Below are 7,317 nucleotides of genomic sequence, written 5' to 3' on the forward strand. Positions count from 1 at the left end.
TCGTGTGCATTGGCACTGACCCTGTTGGACAAGGGCTACTACTTTGTGAGGACACATCGCAGCGACTGCTTGGGAGCACCCAAGAATCTCCGCTTTACACAAAAGAGACGACCAGCTTGGATGCCGCGCGGAACTTACCGAATTGCTCACTCGACGATACATCCAAAGCTACTAGCCGTTTGCTGGATGGACAGCAAGCCAGTAAACATGGTTGCCACCGGGTGTGCTACTACCGTGACTAACGTAGGGAGGAAGGACAAGCGCACATGCGCGGTGACGCAAGTACCGTGTCCGCAGCTAGTGGTCGACTACCACTCGGGAATGGGCGGAGTAGACTGGCATGACCAGCTACGTCTCCAGAGCTACTCCCTTCAGCAGTGTGTCGTCTTCAGAAAATACTACAAGCAGCTCTTTCTTGCCTTCGTGGACATGGCGATAGTCAATGGGTTTATAATCCACAATTTAGTGATGGCAAAAAGAAACAAACCTGTACCCACTCATGCTGAGTACATGCGCCGGCTTCAGATGGAGCTGCTTGGAGTCACGGCAGTCACGTTTCGAGCCAACATGAACGCTGAGGATTTAGGGACCGTCCCAATGCCTACACGCGAGCACGTGCTGGAAAACAATGAGCAACTTTACCACGGCAAGCGGCGTCAGCATCTCTGCAAGGTGTGTTCAGTGCTGGCACCTTTAAAAACCAAAGGCCTGGAGACGAGTTATTTCTGCAAGGCTTGCTGTGAAGCTTTTGACGGGTACGTACCGCTCTGCAATCGTGTCCGTCGTGAAGAAACCGGGAACAACCTCACGTGCAGCCAAATCTGGCACACGACGTGGGGTAACGGCACCCTCATTCCACCCACCTAAAGAAGCGCCTACGCTTCAGGAAGCGCAAACGTGCGGATAGTTCTGGTGATGAAGACGACGTAGAGTAATAAGCATACGGAATCGAAAGCTATACATCGTGGTCCACTTACCAGTTTGACAGCACACCAACCTTTCCAGCCAGTTCCTCTCTACTTCTGTCTCTGTAGTTAGGAACTGGCTGAAAATTTGGTGGGCGTCGCGCAGTGTGCGGCACGTGGCGCAGCCATCCAAATTGGCGCTCGAAGCTTGAGCGCAAACTTGCTAGTGCCAATCAGATTCAACGGTACATCAACTTCACCAGTATAATCAATTTTATATTCATCTCTCAGCCAATAGAATCGCGTTTCAACTTCAAATTCAACACGTTTCTGTCTAACCTCGTAGTATTTTTGTGCAAATTGTCAGGGTCTATCACACACCAACTGCGAAAGGGCTAGAATGAAGAAAATGTTTTTAGTTGTCGAGGTATACTTTAATTAGTAGTATTTTTATTCTGTATGATACAGAATAAATCTTCGTCTTAGATGGGTTAAGGAAGGTATCATTGATTTTAACCCCTTAGTTCCTTTATGTTGGATTTTCCAACATAAGGGGTGTATACCCTAATTCACTTCTGTTGCACCTTTTATTTTATGTTGGAGGTCCAACATAAGCAAATCTTATACCTGAATTTTGTATGGGGCAACGGTCCATATCCCCCCTTTCCCCGCTATAGTGAAATGAAGTCATTGATATGAGTGTAAAAAGGTCACATGCATAGGCTTAGGTTTAGTTTGGTTGAATGAGTTAGAAAAGGGAGGTACACACCCACTATCGAGCGAGTGGCCACCAGCCACCAACCTCCTCACTCTTCAAAACGACGGCCGAGAGCAACATGGTTGCGCCGACACCCAAGACACCGCGTCACCACCTCACCGAGCAAGAAAGGCGCCTCTGTCGCGAGGCTCTGCTAAGTGAGCGTCACGAGCGCCGCATTCGACGGACAGAGCAGAAGAGCGGCAGCGATGGAGCAGGACAGACGAAGGCGAAGAAGGCGACAAAGAAGAAGGCTGCCAAGCGCACAACGGCAGATATGGAGGTGGCGCAGTATATGGGTTTGTATATTCCTTCAGCAAGTGCTCAGATTGCAGACACGGCGGGCGAAAAAGAGGGCTCGCGAAACCAGACGATTGCTGAAGCGAAGGAGACGATAGAGACAACCGCGATGGCGGATGCGATGGAGGTGGAAGCAGACCACGAGACGGACGTGACAGAAGTCGTCGCGGACATGGTTTTGAGCGTTGAGACTGCGCTGCCTGCCCAACAGTCTGGTATCACGTTAGCTACTACTGATTCCAGTGCTGAAAAACGAAAGCGTAGTATGCAAGTGCCGACAAGAGAGCATCGCCGCGCTCTCCTACAAGAAGACAGCGATGGCGACGATGACACGGTGCGTTTTGTTCGTCTATCCAACTTAGAAGGATTGTGGCTGACAGCATGTCTAACATAATATCCAACATACGTGATGTATGGTGAACAGAGAATGCAAGGTGACGAAGACGAGAGTGTTTACGAAGCAGACGTTGTGCACAGTGTACCTGCGTGTGTTATTGACACAGACCCTAACTTTATGGACGAAGGAGCTGACGAATGCACCGGGCTCAACTCCGATGAGGACCCAGAGCTTCGTGAGGAACCTGAAGACGAAGAGGATGCTGATGACGATAGTTGGGACGGTGACTGGGACATTGGAGAGCTGACAGATGAAGATTCGGACCACGACATCGAGGAGCTTCCAATCACGGCGTGGTTGTCCGCAGCGAAGAGCGCACCACTGATCACTGCAATGCGTACCGATGGCTGGGAGTATGGTACGTTATGTTGGCCGAATCCAACATAATCCTTTCATTTTGTTTCTGAGTTAACATAAAGGCTAACATAGTTTTTGTCCTTGTGTGTTGTATCTAGACGCGACTAAATTTGGACCTGACCCAACGTATGCTGGGTTGTATGATGGGCCATACGGACCAAGTGACAGCGTGCTACGCGTTGGGGACGATCCGCTGGTATTGCTCTTCTTTTTCCTGCCGCCGAAGATTTGGTCCCAAATTGCTATCGAAAGCAACCGCTATCATACTCAGTCAATCCCTACGAGGGCCCGCTCAATTCGCAGACAGCAACAGCGTAGTGGTGGCGAAGCAGAAGATCTTGCTGAGATCAGACGGCGGTTGTCAGCAGTTGATGAAATACAAACTTACGAAGTCCTTCAAGTTATGGCATTGCTGATTGCACGTATGTTGGTCCTTTTTCGGAAAGGCATTGCAGCGCATTGGTCAACGAAGAAAGTTGGAGTTCTACCGTCAAACCTCTTCAGTCTCGTGATGGGAAAGAATCTTTTTTTCATATCATGGGATATCTACACTTTTCGAGCAACAAGTCGCCACAAGCCCGTACGGACCGAGCGTGGACGATTCGACCGGTGCTCGACGTGCTACAGCGAACATTCGCTCGTGGATACAGAGCTCCCCCAGTCATCAGCTTCGATGAAGCAACACTGCCTTCGCGCTCGCGATACAATCCCATGAGGATCTTCAACAAGAACAAGCCCCACAAGTGGGGGACGAAGGTGTTTGTTGCTGCGTGTGCCAAGACCGCGTACTGCATGAGGTAACTGTGAGGCAAGCTTCGGCTTGCCTTTTGTTTTGGCCCAAGTACTTATGTTGACTTGTCCAACAAAAGAATCCTGCGCCATCTGTTGATATAGCATAATATTAACATACTCGTCTCTGTTGATGTGTTTGCCTGCTAGAATTGATATTTATTGCGGGGCGAAGCCAAATCTACGTACTCCTGTTCCAAAGGATAACAACACTGGAGAAGCGGCTGTACTTCGAAACATGAAAGCTCTCTTATCTCCGTCACCGACGTCTCCATGGAGGTTAGTCGTCACCGACCGTTTCTACACGTCGGTCAAGCTGGCGCTGGAGCTGCTTCATTATCGGATGTATCTAACGGGGACGATACAGACGAATAGATTAGGTTACGCTGCTGGAGTGATCACTACGAAAAAGAAAAAAAAGGTGAACAGGCGCGGGGTACTGGTGCCTCCGCAAGGTACCATCAAGCTGGCTCAAAACAAGATGTTTCCGCAACTAACTGCTGCCATGTGGATGGACCGTAACCCGGTGCACCTGCTCTCAAGTGGGGGCAGCCGCCAAACCGGCACCGTGAGTACGTACTACATGCATTGGGATCCTATTTAGTTGTTAGCACTAATTGTATTTGTATTCTAGTGAGACGCATCCACAGTGAAATGACGCCGGTGCCGGCTCCAGAGCTTGTTCGCGACTACCACCGCTGTATGGGTGGAGTCGACGTCCATGATCAACTCCGGTTGCAACGTTACAGCGTGTAACTTTGCTACAAAACACGCAAGTACTACAAGACTCTGTTTCTGGGGCTTCTGGATATGGCGCTCGTGAACGCGTTTATCGTTCATCGACACTATCGAAGGGTAAACAATAGGCGCCCGCCAAAACACTTCTCGTTTTTTGAGAAATTGATGGAGCAGCTACTGGCAGTAGATTCAATCGAAGCGTTTGACGAGATTGAGGTAAGTCAAATGTTGACCAGTCAACATAACCTCATCTGCTTCAGCAGTCTTCCAACTTATGGTGGGCTTGACTGTATTGGAACAGCAAGTGACATCTGCGCAAGATAGAACTGCCCCCTCGCCGGCAAGAGCAGATTCAACACAGCTACAAGGAAGCGCATCGTCAGCAATCGACGGACATTGTTTAGAAGAAAACCCAGATACTGTCGATTGCGAGCAGGGTGTGAAGCGACGCCACCGATCATGCAAAGTCTGTGCCATCTACAAGGTCAATCCTCGCAAGTTTACAAAATACTTTTGCCCGGAGTGCTCGAACGGGAACAAACGGTGCGTAGCTCGCATTAGTACCCTTACTGTAATCGTTGGCTAACTCGTTTTGATTTAGTAAATACCTATGCAACGTTCCGCGTGAAGGCAGGGTCAGTACGTGCTTCAGCATTTGGCATGCTGATTGGAACAACGGCAACGACATTCCGCGCGACCTACTGCAAGAGCACAGGACACGTGAACGACCGCCAGCGTCGCGGCCAGGCAAGAAGCGGAGACGCAGACAGCAGGTAGGCGAGAGCGGAGCAAGTGCTGGTGCTGTTGCTGGGGAGTCGAGAAGATGATGAAGCGGTGGAGGAGGAGGCGTAGTGGTTGCGCCGTCTGGTCGTACATGTCTATGCAAGGAGCAATCAATTGATACGGCACTTGATCTTTCTTGTTATTGGCTATAATAAATGAGCTCACCGCTGCTGGACGTATGCAACAACACAAAGATAGGCTTATCAATAAACAGTACATATCTTATGTTTATTTATACAGCATAGTTGCATATGATCGTCTCAATGTACTACATAAACCCTCCTTTATGTTGGAGAATCCGTACTATACACACTGGCAAATCGTTGTTACCACCCCGAACCCGCGCCAAGATATCCGGACTTAATTGAAAACCCATACAAATTCCTTTATATCTGTATATGGGACGAGGTCAAAATATACCCTCATATTTGAGGCCGGGAACTAAGGGGTTAAATCAAATATGGGCTACTCCTCAGACATACGCAGGCGAGGCATTGTCTTGCAGTATGTCTACAATATTGAGATCAGCGTAGTTGCCGGTGTACTGGGCGTCTCGGCCAGAAGCCTTCGGAGATGGTACCATCTCTTCAAGACAACAGGAAATGTCGACGACACCCCAAAGAATGAGTGGCCATCTAAATAGCCAGTTGAAGTGCAACAATCTGTTCGCGAGTTTGTAAAGCAGCACCCCTGCTTCTACTTCTAAAAACTACGTGAGGTAATAAAAGAGAAGTTTTCAAAAAGAATTGCTGGTAGTGGCAGCGACATTGCAAAACTAAAAGTGAGCCTATAAGCCAAAGGATGCCAGGGCGTGGGAGAATACTCACGGTAGAGCTCAACAAAATTTAGGAGATCGTGTCGAAACGGGATGGAGTTTTGCCAAATGTCATAAGATGTGGACACAATCTGCTTCGGTTTTGTTAATCTATCTTAAAATTCGTATTATAACCACGATCTGTTCTATTTGCAATAAAGTAGGAAATTTAGCCAATCGAGAACGTTTGTGCCCAGGGAATTATCCCATCTGCCTTCCGCCGAACCAGAACCTCCAGGTGGTGCAATTATTCCCAAAAATCATATCCCGACTGATCCATATGAGACTCATCCCCGAAGTGATGTGGCGTGCCGACCCAAACACTTAATTTTGTCTTCGGTCCGACGAAGGACTTGGGCACAACACATACCTCAAGCATCGAGATCCCTACAGACATGGGAATTGAATCCACGCCACCTGTGAGCTGACGGGCTAATCAGACGCATGCAAACCCAGTTGCCCAGAATTAATAAAGATATTTTAATGAAATTTTTGTCAAATCTGGTCAAATATGTCTTCGATTGGCATCGTCTTTTTTTCGTCAAAGCGTTAGTCTAAAGTTTAGTCGGAAGCACCCGATAAGATAGGATGTTTTCCGTAAGGGCCATCCTCTTACGTAGGACCATAAAACTGAGGGCGTTTTGGCAGAAAGGCAGGCTTCCAACCAATGGCGGCATGATTGAATGGCAGCTGGCGATACATGTAAGAAGAAGGAAAAAAAACTGTCAGTTTAATATGCTGCACTCAATCGCTGAATCAACACAGCGTTGAGCTAACGAAGTTAGCGAATAATGAATGTCTCCTTTGCTTGTAATCTCAATGCTGCTAGGGTTTGTGCAGCGCTTGGAGGTGTGGACGACAATGCCCTGTCATTACCAGATAAAGCAGCAGAGCGGCCGTCCTCCGAGAAGCGGAGTTCGTAGATCAACCAGATCAATCTTAGGGTGAAGAAACTCTGAAAATGCATGTTGTCGAAGATGTCGTCAGCGAAGTCATAGCCGGCTGCCAAGAACGGCAGCAATGCTGACCTTCGCACGTCAAAGTAACGTCTTCGAGCTCACGTTTGATGAGCATTCGCTTCGAGCTAATGCGTTTGCTGAGTTGACTTGTTGATCCAGACTGTTGTCTGCGCCGCGCGAGTACGGGTTAGCGACGTTTGCTCTACCGAGTTTGAGATTGATGTCGCTGATATCATACGCAGTGGTCTTGAGTAGTATCCACTAGGCTCAAGTTGAGCCTTGGGATATTCTGTTTAAGAGACTGGAGTGGCATAGATCATGAGAGAGTCGAGTTGTTGACGATAGCAGTACGTCTCTTCAATGTGGAGTCGAGAATCTGCATTGCACGAGGCAGATTTAACTCGCTCATTGGCACCAGACCAGACGTAGTGTCCATGCCGTATTTCGCCTGGATGACAGTACCGCCATGTAGTGGAAGACGGTTTGACTGTCTACAGCCTCACCGTCGCTGTCCTGGA

The sequence above is a fragment of the Phytophthora infestans genome, genomic scaffold (assembly GCF_000142945.1).
Source record: "Phytophthora infestans T30-4 supercont1.11 genomic scaffold, whole genome shotgun sequence".
In the NCBI taxonomy this organism is placed as follows: Eukaryota; Oomycota; class Peronosporomycetes; order Peronosporales; family Peronosporaceae; genus Phytophthora; species Phytophthora infestans.